The 20,240-nt window shown below is 43.2% G+C and overlaps 1 protein-coding gene across 12 annotated transcripts in view; it reads left to right on the top strand.

The window, feature by feature from the left end:
* Nucleotides 1-14,480: 14,480 nt before the first annotated feature.
* The window catches only part of PTPRD (protein tyrosine phosphatase receptor type D), a 506,304-nt gene continuing 500,544 nt past the window's right edge, over nucleotides 14,481-20,240 (top strand). For 7 of the 12 annotated variants that reach the window (XM_059656670.1, XM_059656671.1, XM_059656675.1 and 4 more), the window contains exon 1: nucleotides 14,482-14,737. The gene's annotated coding sequence lies outside the window, so the exon portion shown is untranslated. Of the gene's footprint in view, nucleotides 14,738-20,240 lie in introns of all 12 variants that reach the window. The other 5 variants (XM_059656678.1, XM_059656679.1, XM_059656682.1 and 2 more) reach the window with 3 other exon arrangements.

Consider the following 20,240-nt stretch of genomic DNA (forward strand, 5'->3'; position numbering starts at 1 on the left):
TTTTGCTATCAAAGTTACTTCCGAAGGCCAGGAAAAGTCAATTACTGGATAAGATCACAAACTTGTTTCTAAATATAAACTCTTTCTCAGCACTTGCGAATAGTAACCACTGCCCAAGCCTAACCCTACCCTAGAGCTCCGGTAGGAACCCTACTCCTCCCTAAGTAGCCTGTTGTGGAAGGATGAAATTTACTCCCTTGAATCTTAAGTAGCTGATTTGGTGATGAGGCGCAGGCACAAAAAACGTCCATTTCCAGCTCTGTTAACTTTGATCGGGAGGATATCATTGCAGCTCAGTAACCTCTCAGGGTGGCTTTCCGAATGGGGAAGGGCGTCCAGTTGTTGGTGGGTTTGGCTTAGGTTATGCAGTTTATTTGTTTGGGTTGTATGTTTTGAACGCATTCCCAGGGCTTTTCAAAAGAGTGATGGGAACATTTGTTTAAATGGAATGGAAAGCAAGGGAACAGGCATTGCCAACACTCTAATTATGAGCCTAGCAACATGTGCACTTATTTGGGAGTTGAAAGTATACCAGACAAGACGGAGGGAAAGGAGGAGGAACCTAGGTGGTCTCCAATAGGAGGGCTGCCTTCCCTTCCTAGCAGGGAGGGCAAAAAGCACAGGTTTCCTACCCTTTTGGACAAACAACGACACGGCAAGCTGCCCGTCTCTTCCCTCCCCATAACCTTTTCACATTGAGGCACTATCTGGAGGGCGGGTAACGTTCTGAGGCACCGAGAGTGGCCATTTATGTCAGGTGATCTGTTAGGTCCACTCCCTGCCTTCCTTGGAATGTTATTTTTTAAGGTCAAAGGGCAAGCACCTGATGTCCTGTTGAACTCCAGGGGGACACAGGGGTGGGGGTGGGGAGGTGTCCTGTAACCCCTGTGGCTTTCTACTGCCTCAGAGGAAAAATGCCAAACCCTTTAAAACGTCTCTTCTTCCGACAGACAAATTTCCCAGGAACTGTAACCAGAAGAGTTGGAGGGTTGTTAAACCAGAGGGAATTACTAAGGTTGGGGTGGTGAACCAAAGGAATTTGGAAAGTTTGAGAATTGAGAAGATTGGGGTGCTTGACACACACTTTCTTCTCCTTTAATTTCTGAGGGTTCCCCCCTCCCCCTCGAAAATTAAAGGAGAAGAAAGTGTGTGTCTTCATTTCCAGTCAAGTGTATTTCATTCCAGACATTGAATCAAAACCTCCTCTCTCCAGTCTCTGTGTGGATTAGGAGTAATTATAAGGTAAAAATAACATCGTCTGCTTTCCTTGAAATCTGTAGTTTTTATTCTAAGGATTTTATAGAGGGGCCTATTTGACTTTTCCCCCCAAGTTATATATGAGATGGTATTTCCAAGGTAGCTATTATGCTGTTCAAACATAATTTTGGGGGTAGGGGTGGAGGGTAACTAGCTGAGAGCACATCTTTTAATTTTAAGGCTTTAAACAAGCGGATGGAGAAATACACAAAGCAATACACACGGCTCAGGGCAGAGTCCTTCCCTGAGTGTAACAGCTGGAACTGGTAGGTTCCCAAAGAGCCTGCTGAAGCTCAGCAGGCTGCGTTTCCCTGCGATGTCTGGTAAATTTCATGTAATTAGTGCTGCCTGCTGAAGGAGGCTGTGGTCTCCACAGGCAGTGAAGACCTCAGTAATGGCCAGAAGGAAAGTGGGCAGGATTCAAGCCCTCCCACCAGTGCCAGGAGCTAGGCGCTTCCTTCAAAGCAAGGACAACTGTTGGAATAAGCCAGCTGTGCAGAGCAGAATTTAAAAGCTTGTAGATTTAGGCAAAATAGTGCCACCTGTGAGTCTCCCTCCCCTCCCCCCCTTTAAAATAATGGAAGAGCCCAGACAACCTGGCTCAGTGGTTGAGCATCGACCTATGAACCAGGAGGTCACGGTTCCATTCCTGGTCAGGGCATATACCCTGGGTGCGGGCTCGATCCCAGTAGGGGACATGCAGGAGGCAGCTGATTGATGATTTTCTCATCATTGATGTTTTCTATCTCTCTCTCCCTCTCCCTTCCTCTCTGAAATCAATAAAAATATATTTTTTAAAAAATGGAAGAAAGAAAAGATATATCCTAATAAAAGGCTGCTAGCCTATTAAAACTCAGCTGTTAGGGTTATTTTCATAGGAATAATACAAAAAAATCAATAAATTTTAATTGAGTTATCATGGAGGTTTTCAGAATTACCTGAAAAGCTTGTAAAGATTCTGACTCCTAGGAACTACCCCAGGGGCTCTGATACTCAGGGGTTCTGATATTCGGCGTCTAAGGTCTGGGTCTGTAAGATGGGTGTTTTATCGTCCACAAAATTTTTAGGAGCCTTAAAAGCGATGTCTCTTTTTTTAAAAATATATTTTATTGATTTTCCACAGAGAGGAAGGGAGAGGGACAGAGAGTTAGAAACATCGATGAGAGAGAAATATCAATCAGCTGCCTCCTGCACACCCTCCCCCCCCCCCCCCCGGGGATGTGCCCTCAACCAAGGCACATGCCCCCAAACGAAATTGAACCCCGGACCCCTCAGTCCGCAGGCCAACGCTCCATCCACTGAGCCAAACCGGTCAGGGCAAAAGCAATGTCCCTTCAAGTTGTCTGTGAACTGCAGAGTGCCACATAAGTGTTAATATTTAACTAATATTAAACCGGACTGTGTTCCTCATATTTGTTAGCTAATGTGCTAGGAACTGTGAGGGAAGTGAAAGAAGTCTTCTGTCGTTGGGTAGTCTGCATACTTGCCAGTTTTCTATTATTAGAGTTCACCAAGAATACTTCCCTCTGAAGAAAGTTAATTCCTTAAGCAAACATTTTGTGAGCAACATCTTTCTCTCCCCAAAGTCGTCGTTCTGTACTTCCCGATTTAACACTGCAAATAACACATGGGCATCCAGACTTCATTCCAAATTGTTACCAAGGAGAGGGGTTCAATCTTTCTTTCTTTGTTTTAATCACAGATTTCTTTGGGAGCGGCTGGCTGGAATTCAGGCTAGTTTGATGGCATGGCTTCCTCTTTTAATTGTACGGCAAGGAATGAAAATCATTAGGGGATGTTTCTGTTGTATTTGAATGAAAGGGTTTTCCTTAATATGTGTGCCTTGCTCACAGCACACATTCTTAGAATGACTTAAGAGAGCATAGCTAACATACCTCAGGCACCGTGGAGGTCCGACTGAATGGGTCCTGGGATGAATGGGCATCCGTGAAAACTAAGTAAAAAGAAATGCTAAAAATACATCCTAGCATAGAAATTTGGGCTGCATTTCATTTGTAGTTACTACTTAAAAAATGGAATTAGTCGAAGGTCATTTTTTTTTCACACGTAAAATAAAATAACTTTCACAAAGAATCCTAGACCTGGGAAACACTTTAGAAATAATCCAGTCTAGTGATTTTCAAATTGTGCTTCCTAGAGCTGTAAAGCAAGGCTACTCCACTTTAGTTAAACATTTGAATCACTTGGGAAGCTTTATAAAAATATATGCTAGATTCCCTTTTCCCAAAGACTCCAGTTCAGCTCATATGAGGGGCCCAGGGCATGCGTTTTAGAGGACGCCCAGGGTGGTGAACTACCATTCTAAGGTTTCAGCAGTCCAATAATTGGACACATGATCTGATAAATGCTAGTATACCCCCTGGGGACAATACGATGGACTATATGAAACTGGGAAAATTGCATGTGCTTGTGTGGCATAGAGCGTCCTTTTTGCATAGGGCATTCTGTAAGTATACCTGGGATGCACAAAAGATTAAGACCCAGCCTTTCTCTTAAAGAGTTTATAGCAACAGTTCTCAACCTGTGGTCGAGGCCCCTTTGGCGGTCGAACGACCCTTTCACAGGGGTCGCCCAAGACCATCCTGCATATCAGATATTTACATTATGATTCATAACAGTAGCAACATTACAGTTATGAAGTAGCAGCGAAAATAATTTTATGGTTGGGTCACAACATGAGGAACTATATTTACAGGGCCAGAAGGTTGAGAACCACTGGTTTATAGTCTTGAATCATAGATGTTTCTATGGAAGTGGCCTCTGGCAGAGGCACAGGGAGGGAATGAAAAAAACAAGTATAAATGTAACTGTAATAAAAGGCAGGTGTGTTATAGATGGCACAGGAAGGATTAAATCACAGGAACATACTATAGCTTTCAGCATTTGCTCTAATTTCTCATTTCTTCTTTACCCAGGGTAGGACGGACTGAAATGAGCACTTTTGGCATCCAGAGTCTTAGAACACAGCCTGTTTTACTTTTTTTTTTTTTTTTTGGCGGGGAGTAGCAGGAATAAAAAGGAAAAATAATGCAGGTACCCCGTTCCTTCTTACCTCTACTTGGTACCAGGTAAGATATTCCTAGAGCCTGCGACTCACCAGGCTGGAGTTCCCTCAGATGGAGGGGAAAAAGGTGAAGTCATGGGTGCCAGGTGTCATTTTCAGGACTGCTTCTAGGTGTCTGACCACTGGTTTCTTGGCAGAGGGAAAGGAAAAGGAAAAACTCCTGCCGGCCTTGATTTGACTTTGTGCTTCCCAAAGTCAAAGATTGTTAACAGTCCCAGGTGGGCTCATCTCCTTTCATGGATAATGAGCACAGTTGTGTTTGAAAAAAAGAAATCGCTAAAAGCTTTTGTTGTCTGTTGCTCTTCATATGGGTCTTAACATAGAATCTTCGGAATTTCTTTGTTCTCTTCCCAAACATAGTCACATGGAATGAAATCTTTCAAGGTGTGATTCCACATAAGTTTGCCTAATTTCCCCCGGACGCCATCCCATGCATTCTCATATTTATAATCTGTGGATCGAAACCAATAAAGTTAGCCACAGAACACATCTTGGCAGTGAGTGCTTTCTGTCAGCTTTCATCTGAGTTCAGCAGAATGTTTATTTAGCATAAAAGAGATTTGAAGAATCAGATATGTTACAAAGAAAGTAGTACTCATACCTGGGTAGAAGAATCAGAAGAAAAAAACACACACAACTATTTGATGAGATGATCCTTAAAGGGTGGGCGGGAGTTCAACAAATAGCTGAGCACAGGAAACTTTCTGGCTGAGAAAGAAAAGTGTACATTTTTGTTCAGGCAATTCTGGAGTTTAGGCTATTGGTAGGAAAGAGGTAGGAATTTAGAATGGGAAAATGGGTTCAGGCACCACTCCACTTGTGATGAACTTTGAATGCTGGTAGAATATTTGTACTTCCTTTGATCAGTAATCACAAACCACTGAGTTTTTTGAGTAAGGAGATTATGTAATCAAACTCGTGCTTTATTAAAGCTAATTGAGCAGCGTAGTGAGGAATGGATTGAGGCCAATCAGAAAAAGATTGGGAGCAGAAGACTATATGAAAAGTATTGTTGTACTAGTATGAAGAACAGTGGAGACATCTGTATTGGAAAGATGGGGTTTCAATGGTAAGAAAAGAAGAACAAGAGATGACATTAAAGAATTGGAAACAGATTTAAGAAACTAAGTAAGAATGGTGTTTCTACGTTTATAAAATAAGCACTGACTTGAACAGACTGTTTAAAGTAAGCATACATAAGGGGAAGCGTAGGTTTTGTCCTGCCTCTTGAAATTTCTATTGGACCTTTTTAGTGTTACTGGCAATTTTTGAGACATGGCTAATGAATTTTTAAAAATCAGGGTGATATGGAATAATAGATAGTCATAAAAGTGGTTAGAGACAAATGTCCACTTTAGTTAGTGTGTACCTAGTGAAACTGAAAACTTCAGTACCGGTCAGAAGTATGAAGGAATTTTTCCCTACTAAACTGATCAATTCTTTGGACATCTTGTAGGAAGACACAGAAGTTTTTCATTAAGAATTCTGTGGAACTACTATTCCATCTACTTCTGTTCAGATTTTATTGTTTCTTTTTTTTTTTTAAATATATTTTATTGATTTTTCACAGAGAGGAAGGGAGAGAGATAGAATTAGAAACATCGATGAGAGAGAAACATCGATCAGCTGCCTCCTGCACATCCCCCACCAGGGATGTGCCCGCAACCCAGGTACATGCCCTTGACCGGAATCGAACCCGGGACCTCTCAGTCCGCAGGCTGATGCTCTATCCACTGAGCCAAACCGGTTTTGGCAGATTTTATTGTTTCTTGTCTGTGATGTTCTGCTGTGTTTTAATTAGTGAGGCCCAATTATGACCCAGCTCTAGGTCACTGTACTGTTCAGCACAGGCCCAATGAGAGGGCATATTACAGTGACATCTGACTAGCTACAGTGGTATCTAAGCACATATTATCACTCATTGATTCATTCAACAGAAATATTTTTTAAGTATATTTTTATTGATTTCAGAGAGGAAGGGGGAGGAAGAGATAGAAACATCATTGATGAAAGGGAATCATCAATTGGCTGCCTCTGGCATGGCCCCTACTGGGGACTAAGCCCACAACCCAGGCATGTGCCCTTGACTGGAATCGAACCCTTGAGTCCGCAGGCCGACCCTCTGTCCACCGAGCCAAACCAGCTGGGGCTCAACAGAAACCTTTTTGAGACCCGCTTACAGTTCAGGTTCTACACTTGCCAAGACACAGAGTATGAAGATACTCAGAGCTTAATAGGGTGCGAGTATATAGGATGGGGTCAAGGTAGGCTTACAGTTGTTCATATGGAAAGGAATACAATAAATAATACATAATAATACAAAAATAAACCGTGTTTTACATACTCATAACTATAAACCTACTTTTGCCCCAGCCTGTACACAATAAAAAACAAGGGATAGGGTATAAGAAGGTTAAAAAAAAAAGAATGTGAGACCAGAGGCAGGGGAAATTTATTCTACTTAGGAGACTGTAGAAATCTTTGTAAAGAAAGTGATATTTCACATAAACAGGGCAATTTACAATCAATTCATTTCCTCTTTCTCTTTTCCTATCTCCACCCATCTTTTCCCTTCCCTCCTCAAAGATTCCCTTGCCTATAGTTCTTACAGCACCATGTTAAGAGCTTTTGGCTGCAATCAGACATAAAACTGCTCTCCAGCAGCAGAGAGAGAACATTACATAAGCATGTACATGCAGTAGAGATTGTTAAGTGATATAACTGAAGTAGAAGATAGGTATGGAAGTATAAGACAAAGACAGAGAAAGATTTGAAAAGTGGCTGGAGAATAGTATTCGCAATGTCTTTGCTGCGTTCACAGTTTGGAAAACTATTTCTTCATGTGTGTGTAAGCATCCACAGCAACACGTGCAGACATTGCTGCTTCCAGGAAGCAAGGTGAGACCTGGTCAGTGAGATCCTGGTGTGGTCCAGGATACAAGGACCCGTTTGCCAGTGGCCACTGACAGTCCTCGCCTGTGAAGAGATGTGCTCCCTGTTACATGACAACTTGTGGCATTTTGCTTCTGAGTTTCTGGTAATCATTTTCTGAGATGCCGTTTGAAAGACCCTTTAAAATTAATTTCATGACTCTGTATGGCTTTCTTGCTACAGATGTGAAAACTGAACTCAGTTGGTGGACACAGAAGGCTTATTAGCTGTTCTTTTCTTTCCTGCTCCCTCTTCCTAACCCTTGAATCTTGAGGAGATTCTTCCATTAAGCACCCCTGACAGTAGTTAATTGTGAGTCATTAACATCCTGCAGCATATCCTAGTTTTGAGAGATAAGAGTCAGCCTTGGTGCAAATGAATTTTAAGCAAATGCTGCTTTTCTTTTCTTTCATTGTCTTTAATGATGCAGAAGCCGTCTGTCATCCATGGTGGCTTTCCACAGTTTCAGTTACCCACAGTCAATATTACATGGAAAATTCCAGAAATAAACAATTCATAAGTTTGTATGCCGTTCTGAGTATTGCGATGAAATCTTACACTTCCTTCTCTGACCTGCCCCGGGCAGGAATCACCCCTTTGTCCAGGGTATCCACTCCGTAGATCCCTGCCATTAGTCACTGAGTAGCCATCTCAGCCATCAGATCACTGTTGCAGTAGCACAGTGCTTGCGTTCGAAGTGACCCCTATTTTACTTAATAACGGCCCCAAAGTGTAAGAGTAGAGATGCTGGCAATTTGGATATGCCAAAGAGAAGCCATAAAATGCTTCTTTAAAGTGAAAATATATAGGCTGTCCCCCAAAAATATACACACACTTTGAATAGTTATAAAGATAGTGTTTATTAAAATACAATTCTTGCCCGGCTGGTGTGGCTCAGTGGTTGAGCATTGACTCATGAACTAAGAGATCTCTGGTAGATTCCTGGTCAGGGCACATGCCCAGGTTGTGGCTCTAGCCCCAGTAGGGGTGTTCAGGAGGCAGCCGATCGATGATGTTTCTCTTTCATAGATGTTTCTATCTCTCCCACTCCCTTCCTCTCTGTCTAAAAAATCAATAGAAACATTAAAAAAAATACGATCTATTTTCAAAATTGAGCTATCAGCCATTAAAGTGTGTATACATTTTTTGGACACCTTGTATAAGTGTGCATGGGAAAAAATAGTACATACAGGGCTCAGTACTACCTGTGGTTTCAGGCATCACTGGGGGTCTTGGAATGTATCCCTGTAAATAGTGGGGGGTGGGAACTACTGTGAAATTTTGGTTGGCCGCGGAACCAATAATACAATAGGAATTTAACTTCATTTCTAGTTATGTCTCATGACATTAACATTCCATAGATACTGAAACCACGCTTTTTCTCTTTTAAAGAATCTTGTTAACCCTCCCAAGATATATCTGTGATTCATTTCCATCGTGTGCCCCATTCTTGTGCCATTCTGCAAAATGGAGATTGCTTCATCAGTTTTTGTTCTCTGTAGATTTCCCCTCTATTGAGTGATTAATTACTAGCTTTCTGGTGACTTCTTAATCTCTTTCTGTATTTTAAAATATTCATTCATTTCAAAATTCTCCAGTGTAAGGTACAAAGACTAAATGGGACATAAGTAACTGCAATCACTTTCCACTCCGTTCAGCTTTGCCGTTAGTACTAAAGACATCATTTGAAAAATGTATAAAAATCATACAAGTTTAAAACTTAAAAATAAACACTAGGGAATTAGTTTCCTCCGTGAAAACATTAGCATTTAAAGGTTAAAGTGACAAAAAAATTTGTTTAAGCCTTACATCACTAACAAAGTACCCCTTTCTGTTAGGGAGCCTTGTATTTTTAAAATATATAAATTGCAACACAATACATTTGAAATAACAAAACCAAAACACACTTTTCTTGTTAGGAAGTATGGAAATCCCACTGCTTAATGTATGAATTAATGGAACTTCTTGACAAATCACCTGTTAAATTTCAGTTGACAGCTTGTCATATATTAATTATAAATAATTGTAATATACGGCTAGCATAATGCATGCAACAGAAAAAATAGGAAAGGTAATTAGAGAATATCCTTTGTTTTCTCCCTTACTTTTTGCTCCCAAGAAAAAAAATGACCCAATGTTTCACTTGGTTGGGATAGTGCCAATGGTTAATGGAATGTCCCACTCTACTAAAGAATTTAATGGGAATATCCATTTGTCACAGTCGCATGCTGTAATCTGCAGTAGCGGAGCCGATGGAAAGTAGCATCGTACCATAACGTCCTCTACACACTGCAGGTGAGGCTGAGATGCTGCAGCCAAACTGAACAGTCAGGGTGGAGAGCGTGGCTTTGCTAGGCCTTTCTTTAGAGGGAGATGTGGATTTCTCTCCGGTAAGACCCCAGTGCTGCCTGACAGCAACAAGAAATGCTACCCTGCAGAGAAAGAAAGTGCATTTCTTTCAAGTGGCGAGAGGTGAATGTCTCAAAATCTCTAGCAACCTCATCGTCTACTAGAAACCCACCTGTTTGCTAAGAGACTTTGGGGCGTGGAATCAGAAAGACCAGGATTAGACACTCATTTCAATCACCTGCTAGTTCTGAGTTTGAGCTTTCAAATCTGAAGAATGGGGGGTGGCAGCACCTAAACTTGCCATGTTGCTGCTGGAGGAACTTACAGGACCATCTGAGTCATTATATTAGCAAGGCACCCGAGTTATTGGCTTCCTTCTTCACAGTGTAGGTGGAATTGTGGTGTAGCATGATTACTTTATATGTGTCTATCTTCAGTCACCAAATAAAGTCAAATATTGTTTAGTTTAGGGACTGTTTTATATAAGTGTGTTTTTTATCCTTGCCATTCACCAGTTCTGTGTTGGGACGAGCTACTGAAATTTGCTGTATGAATTAAATTGGAAAAACTCTCTCAAGTAAACCTTTTAACACTTATATAAAGATTGATATTTAAGTTATTTGAGGATAATTAGCTATTAATTATAATTCCACTTACATAGTTAGCAGCGAACTAGTGAAGCATACCGGCACCCATGGAAGAGGCTCAGATGTTCATTTCAGTGCCTGATTAAACTGTTCACTGTCTTCAGGACCCATCATTTGAACCTATGTTGTGTTTCTCCATTTTAACTGGATTTGATACAAATCACTGTCGCCCTCCAAAAGGAAATATGTTCAGCAGCAGTTATTCAATGCTCTGGTTAATAATTTATCATCAGAATAGATGTAAAAACACAGGATTTGAAGTGAAACAGATGTAGGTCAAAAATTCTGGCTCGGTCACTTACTAGCTGTGTCAGCTCAGCAAAATAACTTAGCCTCTCTGTTCCTGTTCCCCCACTGACGCAATGGAGCTGATAACACTTACAGAGCTGGGTAGGACTGGAGGTGAGTCAGTGGCTTTGAAACTTTTCCTTTTAATCACTGACAGTACTTAGTACATATAATGCACTCTTCATTCTCTTCTGCTTTCATTTCATTCACCTAAAAATCTGTCCACAACCCACTAGATTCCCCATCCACAAAAGGTGCCTTTTGAAAACAGGGGGAGAGACTGATGTTTAGCACATAATCCAAGTATAACTCATGATTACTATTACTGTCATTATTATTATTTTTAGTTTTTTTAAGATGCTCCGTGATAGATGAGAATAAAATCTTCTGAGTACTTCTAGGAACTAACTCTCTTGGATGGGTTCCCACATAGACTCATACTCATCGTATGCTGAATTATGCACTAGAGGGGGTTGTGCTGTGGAAAAGCTCCTGTGTGCTATTCATCACAGAATGTTAGGGCTGGTAAGAAACTAAGAAAATGTCTAGTCCCACTTATTTCCCGTCATGTGAGTATTTATAGTTTTAAAATATTCTGCATATATTGCTCATCGATAAATTGAAACACACACACACACACACACACAAAACAAAAACAACTTCTGTGACCCAGAACTGGAAAACAGACGGGGAGAGGGGACATGGGTCATGATATCTGGGTTTTTGTTTTGCTTCTGTCACCAACGTTTGGGCCACCTTAAACTCTCAGGGACTAAGTTTCCTTACCTGTAAAATGAGGTGATTTCAACAGATGACTAGCCCACTTCTGATGTTCTTTGACTTTAAATCTCCAAATGGTATAACCCAGGGGTGCTAGTCCATGCCACAGGCTGCTGTTTTGTTACAAACCTGCTCCAAATGAGTGCTAATAGATGCACATCAGGGTGCCAGGCTCACTCCCCAGACCATGACCACTCAGAGGTGCAGAGGAGGTTTAGCTCCTCTATTTGCCCATCTCCTCTACCTTAGCAGAGAACCTCTCTTTTGCATAATAATAGCTCAGACTCTCTAACCACCTCCTTCCACCCCTAGTTCTTTCTCCCAATGTTTGCTTCTAGTGAGGCAGAAAACACATAGGACCTCATGGTGCCAGGAAAGTTGGGTCTTGTGCTTATGTCGTTTGCTTGTACTGTCCTCCATCTCCTCTGATTGCTTTCCACCTGCTTGTTACTCACCTTGGTAATGATGATCACTGAGTTCTCTAGCTAGTTTAACTTGCTACCAGGTGGGTATGTGAATAGTTCCTGGACTCTGCTCCCAGATAACACTCAGTTGTCCCAGCTGGCATCTTCTTGAAGTCAGTTTTGGTCAGATCTTCTTAAATGAGGCAGAGGTATGTGTGTCTCTTTACCAAAGACAACAAACAGCAGGGGAATACCAGGGTTTTTTTGTTCCCCTAGTATCTAACTTTTTAAAAAATATATTTTTATTGATTTCAAAGAAGAAGGGAGAGGGAGAGAGATATAGAAAACATCAGTGATGAGAGAGAATCATTGATCGGCTGCCTCCTGCATGTTCCACACTGGGGGGATCGAGCCCGCAACCTAGGCAAGTGCCCTGACCGGGAATCAAGCCGTGACCTCCTGGTTCATAGGTCGATGCTTGACCACTGAGCAATACCGGCTGGGCCCTACTATCCAACTTTTGCAAGAGGAAAATGGGACTCACCAGTTTATGGGGGAAGATGTATCAATGAGAAAGCCAAATCAGAATTTACACCCTGAGTGAGAATCACCTATGTGGATGTTCAGATTTCTTGATTTATCCTTAGGGCTCAGGAGGCAGGAGCCCATCATACCTGCTCAGCCATGCAGTTCCTCGTGGCATGAGAAAGTTTGGAGGGTACATCTGGCACTGGAAGCTTGCACAAGACTAGATTTCTTCTTGATTTCCACTATAAGGCTAATCATAAAAAACAAACAAGCAAGAGTCATGCCAAGATGTCCCGCCCCACTTCCCTTCAATTGCTGGAAAACTAAACCTCACTTAACATGACTCCTTTCAAAGCGATGTGACTTCTTTTTGGAGCACGCGGCGGGTAGAGAATCACCGAACAATCCTTCAGTGCCTTTCAGGAGCACAGCATGCAGATGGTGGAAAGCTTGAGGCAATAGTCAGGATGCAGGATCCTTAGGCTGAATCCAAGGCTGTCCGCTTACCTTCGCTCTTGCACACCCCCCTGTCCGCTTACCTTCGCTCTTGCACACCCCCCCTCCAGCTTGCAGGAATAAGGATTGTGTGTGTGTCCTAACCTGAACACAGAGTGAGCAAGGGAGTTGGCTGGAGGTCCTGCCTCTAACTTTATTTAACCTTTCTCACCAAATTTCTAATAACATTTTGGTAGGCTGACAAATCGCGGATGGAGGTTCCCAGCTAGCTGCTGACTTTGTGCACATGCTAGACACCCTAGGAGTGAAGGTTAAAATCACCTCTTGGCTAACAAACCACACAGCGTGTTCCGTGGCAAAAGGATTCTGTGGATGAAGCTAGGGTAGCCACCAAACTGGGTGCTTGTCTAGAGAGATGGTTTCATGGTGTCCTTCAGAGAGGCCGGGGATCACTGAATCTCCAAGATCAGAAAAGCAAGTAGCATGGACGCAAAGCAAGAATATTACACTAAGGTTGATCCAGTACTTCTCCTCCTTACTCTCTGACTCCAAAGTGGATCCTACAAGCATCCCCAATGAATGAATGAGGCAGCCAAGGTGAAGTGAGGCGACACAAACTGTGTCTCATCAACCTGCGCTCCTTCTATTGTAACTGCTTTGAATGGGGCTCCACCAGCATTGTTCCTGCCTCGCGCCAGGACGCAGAGCAGGAAGCGCCTGGGTGTGCATCTCTAAGGAGATGAGTGAATTTGTTAAAGAGGGTCTTTTCTGGCCTGGTGGATGGATGCTGGGGAGTGACGTCACCCCGCCCCCGAGAGAGAGAGAGAGAGAGAGAGAGAGAGAGAGAGAGAGAGAGAGAGAGAGAGAGAGAGAGAGAGAGTTGCGCCTCTTGTGCCTAGTCTGCCTGCCCCTCCTTCATCCAGTTTCTCCGGCCCTTTCAGTGGGTCCGTCCGTGGTCCAGATTCAGGGATTCGCCAGCGGGCCTGGCTCTGCCCGCCCAGGCGCACCCACACTCACACCCTCCTGCTGGCAGCACGCACACACACTCCCCCAGCGCTGGGGCACCGCGGTTCCCTGGGATCCCCAGCACGTTCTGAGGATCTGAGAAAAGGAAACAAAGAGAGAAGCTTTTCCAATCACTTTCCTAAGCCTTTTCATCGAATCCCCCCACCACACCACCTGGCCTCCAACCATAACCACCAGCTTCCCGCTGGATCCGAGAACTGGGCTGCCCTGGCCACCCCACCTCCTGGCCCCGGACTCCGCGCCGGCCGGTCTGCAGGCGTCGCCCCGCGCCCTCTCCCCGCCCCCCTCCCCGCCGCCCGCCAGCCTCAGTTTCTGGTTACCTCTCGCGTGCGCTTCACTTTGGGGGGGAAGCAGAGAAGGGGAGGGAGGCGCTGAGGGGGGCAGCCGAGTTGCTATTTGTGGCCAAAAAAATCCTCTTAAAAGAAGCAGCAGCGGCAGCAAGAAGGAGCAAACAGAGAGGCAGAGGAGGAGAGGAGACGCGGCTCCGGACCCCCCGGCCGCGAGCGGCGGAGCCTCGAGGTGCGGGAGGAGGAGAGCAGGAGGAGAGCAGACCCACAGCTGCGGCGGCGGCCGACGAGCGAGCGCGGGGCGAGCGGGAGGAGAAGCCGCCGCGGAAGCCGCGGGCTCGGGAGAGCCAGGAGGACGGGCCCGGGAAGAGGAGGCGGAGGAGGAGGAGGAGGAGGAGGAGAAGGGAGTAGGGTGGAGGGAGGGCGGGGGGACGCGCTCTCTCGGATGCTGGATCTCGGGATTTTGGACTCACTCGCTGACTCTCCTGCACTTCCTCGCTCTGGACTGGGCTGGCCGCGCGAGGGCCGGGCGGCGGCAGCGAGCAGGGGGGCTCCGCGGGAGTGACTTGGCCGCCCCGAGGCGGCGGCTGGAGCGCGCGCGGGCTGCGTGGCCGTGGCGGGGCGCGAAGGCGCTGGAGGAAAGTGCTGGTGGCGGCGCGGGAGGCGGTGGCGGCGGCTGCCCGGAGCCAACATGACCAGGTGAGTCTCCCCGAGCGGACCGGGTCCTCCCCCCCGTGTCTTCCCCGTTCCGCGCGCGCGGGGCTTGCCCGGAGCCCGGCTCCCGCACCCCCGCGTCTCCCCGCGGAGCTACACGCTCCGGCGTCCCCGAGCCCGGCGCCCCGGCACCGGAGCGCACACAGTCGGCTCTTCGGAACCTCCTCGGGCAGAGGTCCTCCCCTCCACGGTTTGCTTCTCGCCGGAAACCTCCGACCCGGGAGAGGAGCAGTGCAGTGAGGGTGTTTGGGTGTGTGTGTGCGCGACCCCCGCTCTCTCCTGGGTGGGCGTCGTGGTGGGGAAATGGTGGAGCGGTGGGGCACCCCGACCCTACCGGGGATTCTGCCCCTGCCTCTATATCACACACATCTTAGGTGGCAGTGGTTACTGGTTTAAGGAGGGCTGGTTAAGGTGAGGGGGCGATTTCTTTTTCTTTCTTCCCTCCGAACTAGTGGGGAGAAGGAGAAATAGCAGGAATCAAAGTCTCCGCGGCTGCCATAGAGGAGGGGGATTGTTGGGGAGACCTTTTCATCGCGGAACCAAAGCGCTTAGTTCTCTGATGGGAATCCGTTGTGCTCACACACCATTCCGTAAGGAGGGAGACGCGGACTTTATAATGGAAAGTCCAAGTTGTAGGAGACACGGTGCTAAAAGAAAGCCCTGGACAAACCTAAGGTTCTTGGCGTTTTCATCGATTTATTGTAGCTCTTTTATAGGTATGGAAAAAAACTTGCTTATCAGCGAGGTTGATTGTCATTTAGAGGCATTATCAAGTGAAGTCAGTTATCTTACGGTTAAACAAACAATCTTGAAATTGTTTGGGCTGGGCTTTCATTAATCGGGTGTTCCAGGGTTGTGACTAGTAGTTCCATTCTCCAAAACCGGGGACTATCAGAACCCACTTGTATTGTTTCAGCTCGCCTCCTAGTACAGGACTTGCTAAATGTCTCCTCTGTTTTCTAAAATTCTTAGAGTGATCTCCCAGACCAAGCTACAGTCTGTGCCTTAGGCATCCAGAACCATCCCCCAGGGATCACTCCCTTGCATTTTCTCTTAAAGTTTATTTATTTTTTCTGCTACATGCCCAGAGACACAGTGCCAGCAACTTACCAGAGCGTAGCGCACACATTTTGAGCCTCTCATCTAAAACTGCTTGCTGGTGATGAGAGACTGATATGCGGTTGGACTTCCCTATCTACAGATGCGGACCTTTCCCTTTGCTGTGTTCTTTCCAACCATCCTGAAGCACACAGATGGGGAGTTAGTCCAACCATGGATACTTCTGACCATTTTGGCTCTTCTAGCTCAGTGTCAGAGTGTACACACCCACCAGTCAACTTGAGTAAAACCAGGGTGATGTACCAAAACTTGAAATGTCCTGATTTAAAGGAATATTTAGATGATACCAACTTAAAGAGTCTTATGTTGGTAATATGAGTATATCCAGGATAATGCTTAGTAGATGTTATACTTATTTTGGAAACATTCTGTTATATGGTGCAAATAGATATCATTTTATTGACATAGCATGAGACATAAATTTGCAGTGCTTGATGTCCGAATTCTTGAAACAAACATCCTAAATGGACAATGAAAAGAAAATTTTCTTACCACCCACCTCCCATAATTATGTCCTGTTCTTTGCTTTTCAATGGAGCTAGCAATTCTGTGACAGATTTCTTAAGCTCACCCTCTTGCTATCAGCTATTATTGTACTTTCAAAGTGTGAAATTGACAAGCTGGTCAGTTTCATGAATTCAGCTGTCAGACTATGTCCAGTTAAAAATTGCTAAAAGCTGTAAATGTGCCCTCCTGGAATTCTCTTTTGTAAAGGGAAGGGGATGAGGATTAAGGGGTGCTATTAATTGTAGATCTTTTAAAATAGGTGCACTCCAATGTGAGTTTTCACTGGCTGTTGTGGGGAAATATCTTTTGCTTTCTGCCATTGTAAAAGTGGCATTCAGGTTGTATCTATATTTCATTTTAAATAGTGAGCACTTTATATAGAAATAACCTATTCTTAAAACCCACAGTACTAATAGTATAAGAGGAATGAAGTTCAAAGAGGAAATATGTCTCTTGAATATATTTTAATATATAAATACATACACACACATGTAACATATTACTTTTGTAAATGACATGTAAAGAGGTGGATGAATTAAATAATTTTTGTGGAGGTTATGTAACACAAATTCTTCTTGGACCAGTGCACTTATAGTTATTAAAGTAATGAAATGCCATGATCCGTTTTAATATGTATGTATTTCGGTAGATAACCATGATAGTAAAACTGCTTAAAGTATTACGTGCAATGATTTGATTTGCCTTTTGAGATTGACATTCATTTAAAGCCAGCATATCTCAAAGTCAAGAACTAAGAATTGGAATCCCCTCATCTGCTGCTATTTGCTAAGCCACTAGGGGCCTGTATAACTGTTCTGATATTCAGGAGCTATCCTTGTATGGCACATGCAAAACCTTCCTAGAGAGACATTAAACAATGCAAGTAGGCAGTCCCCTAAGTTTTTGTTTTCTCTTTTTAAACCTATTAACTCGTGCTTTGTTGTTAGAGACACTGATTGAAGGGTTTTTTAAGAACATTATTTAGAAGTCCTTTAAAAACTATGTTGGCGTAACGGTGATTTTTCATATAGAGTGTGAAACGTAGACAAGGTATTTGTGCAAATTCATATGTGATCCCAGTTTTTCAGTGCATGGGAAGGATGAACAAGTGGGAATGATAATAACTGATAAAGAATGTTATTTGCATAATGCAGGGTTCAAAGAATAATGAAGCAGAATTACTTTAAGGAACTGTGGTCATAGATTGATGGTGTGATTACACTAGCTTTGTAAGTGCTGTGCAAGTTTGTATGGGAGGAGAATCTGAGGCTGTGACTGCCGTTTAGTCAGCACTTGAGGGACCTGGACTGAAGATGCTCTATACATTTTTAAGTGTCAGTTTCACAAATTTGAAATCGACCAGCCGCGGCAATCCTGATAGACATTAGGCAATGAGGTCAAGTATACTTACGCTGTTCTCTTGTTGATTTTCAGTTTCTCAAACTGGCAAGGATGACTATTTGTAAAAGAGCATGCTATAAGTATTTGCATATTGGATTTCCTTCAGACCAGACTTGATTTATCAAGCCATTGAACAATTCTATTTTTAAAAGGATTCTCTGGATAAACAAGAATTCATTAACACAAGCACATGTGAAAAGTGCCATTTCAGGCAAAATGGCTTTCGCAAGGTGCTTTTCCTTTAAAACTACCCTTCTTTAGTTTCCGTGTATATTTGTGGGAAGTTTGAGAGTCAAAGTATGTGCATGCTCTAATTCATAATCCTGAGAGCATCAAACTTTTAGGCTTGCATCTTTAAAGCTATAAAATTTGACCTTAGATCATGGGTACCTTTTTAAGCCTCAAAGTTTCTGGGAATCTCAAAAATCAACTTTCCCTTTGTGTACTCAGCTTTGGGACCACAAAATATACTTTAAGGATTCGTATTATAAACACAGATATGTGAAGTGCTACATATAAAGGTATTCAGTTTTCTGGTGGGAAAAAGTTTAGTGCGAGTAAATGAGTTGTATTTTAAGCTGGGTCTACACTGAGAATCTTATTGCTTTATGGGATTATTTACCTTGTTCTTGTACTGTTCGGTTTCTTTGAAAAAATCTTTTGGGAAAGCGACTTGTGAAGGCACAAAGGCAACTTGTAGTCTCAAAGTCAGTGTTTAAAAACATTTCCTTTATATCGTCAATGATTTGCCAAGAAAACGCAAAGAGGAGAGTTGTTATTTCTGTGAACTACAAGATTTAGGATTCTTATAAAACACAACCACTGAAGAAATCTGAGAATGTGGAAAAGATTGCTTAGAAGGGATTTGTCAGTAAATTTCCTTCCAGCAAACATGGCTTGTTTAAGCTTCTCTAATTTCTTAGCATAGTGACATTTCTTCCAAAGGACAGGTTTGTTTGGGGATATGTTTTCTATATGGATAGTCTCATTTGCTTCTAATTAGTATTGGGTAACACTTATTAAAATGCCATGCTTGGCTTGACAATTCCCCTCCCCACCCCATGTAAAAAAAATGTGTTTCAGCTCTCCACAATTAAGCCCTAAGAAAGACAGCTAAAAGAATATGTGGCGCTCGGCTTACTGATTGTTCATTATATGAAATTATAGCCTTGAGTGTAAAAGTTCAGCATTTTCTTTGCGTCATAAGTCTAGGGGAGGTCAAAGAGCAAATGCTTATGGGCTACGGCAGCCTCTGACTTCATGCAACCTAAATAATAAAGCCATGACAATGGTGCCATCCTGAAGCATTAATGAAATATAATTCTTACAAGGCAGACTTCACAAAATTACATTTAAGGCCTCTGCCCCGGTATTCCTTTAATAAATTATCCATTTGCTTTCATGCAATCAAAAGTCATGCATTTCGTCTCAGCATTTTATTTATAAAATATTTGAAAGACGTAAGCATTAAGGAGATTCAGGTATTATGTTCATATACTAGTACACTGCCATACTCCTCAAGGCGTCTCATCTGGGGAAAAACTGACTAAAATAATGCCTGCAGTGTTCTGCCTCCTCCTCAAAATGATTCAGTCACTCACTTTCTGGTCATTATTTTCACTCTGATGCTGATACATATTTAATAGGATCATATCAGTGCCTGTAGTTGTTAGTTTAAAGCTTAACTAAAAGCAAAACTGAACTTTTTTTTTTTGTCTTTTCAGTCTCTTACTGTCCCCCAAGTCAAATCCTTATGACCCATCGATTAGTCTGTTAAATGAAAGAAGCACCAATTTGGAAAACTAGGGCAGCCAATTCTGTCTGTCAGCCAGCAGACCAGGTGTACCCATAGCCAAATAGGATTGAGACAACTTAGGTGTTCCTCGCTGCTTCCACCTGCAGCAAGGAGCCATGCTTTCCTGTGCAAATGGCTGCTCTTAGGTGGCAGGCTTTCCTTCACCGTTTATACCAGAACATCAGGGCAGAAGCTGCCATCTGAGGCTAGGCTTGCTCCTAGTTCTGTGAATTCACTGACCACAAACACCCGCTTACCTTTGACATTCCGAAAACAATGTCAGGGGCACGGTGACCTTTCCCCCATCGCTACTTACTGGATTTAAACATTGTAACTCTGTCAGTTTCATGAGAGTGATTGAATTTGTAAATTCTTAATTGTCTTTTTTTTAAACAGCCCTAGAGTTAAATTCTTTAGTGTAGCAGTAGCTAACTAAATTGAGACTTGCGAATCGCATTTAGGAAATAGCACTTTTCTGTATTGCTTTGGGGATTAGGAGAAACTCTGCTTTCAAATATATGCTAGAACAATGATCATCAGTAATCGTTAGGTCACAACTAATAAGAGACTTCTTTTTGAGGCTTCAGTAAGTGGACTCCTTTTCTTAACTGAAATACTTGTATTAGTACTGATTTTATAAATAATTGAAAAACAGTTATTTTTAGT

This window comes from Myotis daubentonii, chromosome 11, assembly GCF_963259705.1.
Source record: "Myotis daubentonii chromosome 11, mMyoDau2.1, whole genome shotgun sequence".
NCBI classification, from domain to species: Eukaryota; Metazoa; Chordata; class Mammalia; order Chiroptera; family Vespertilionidae; genus Myotis; species Myotis daubentonii.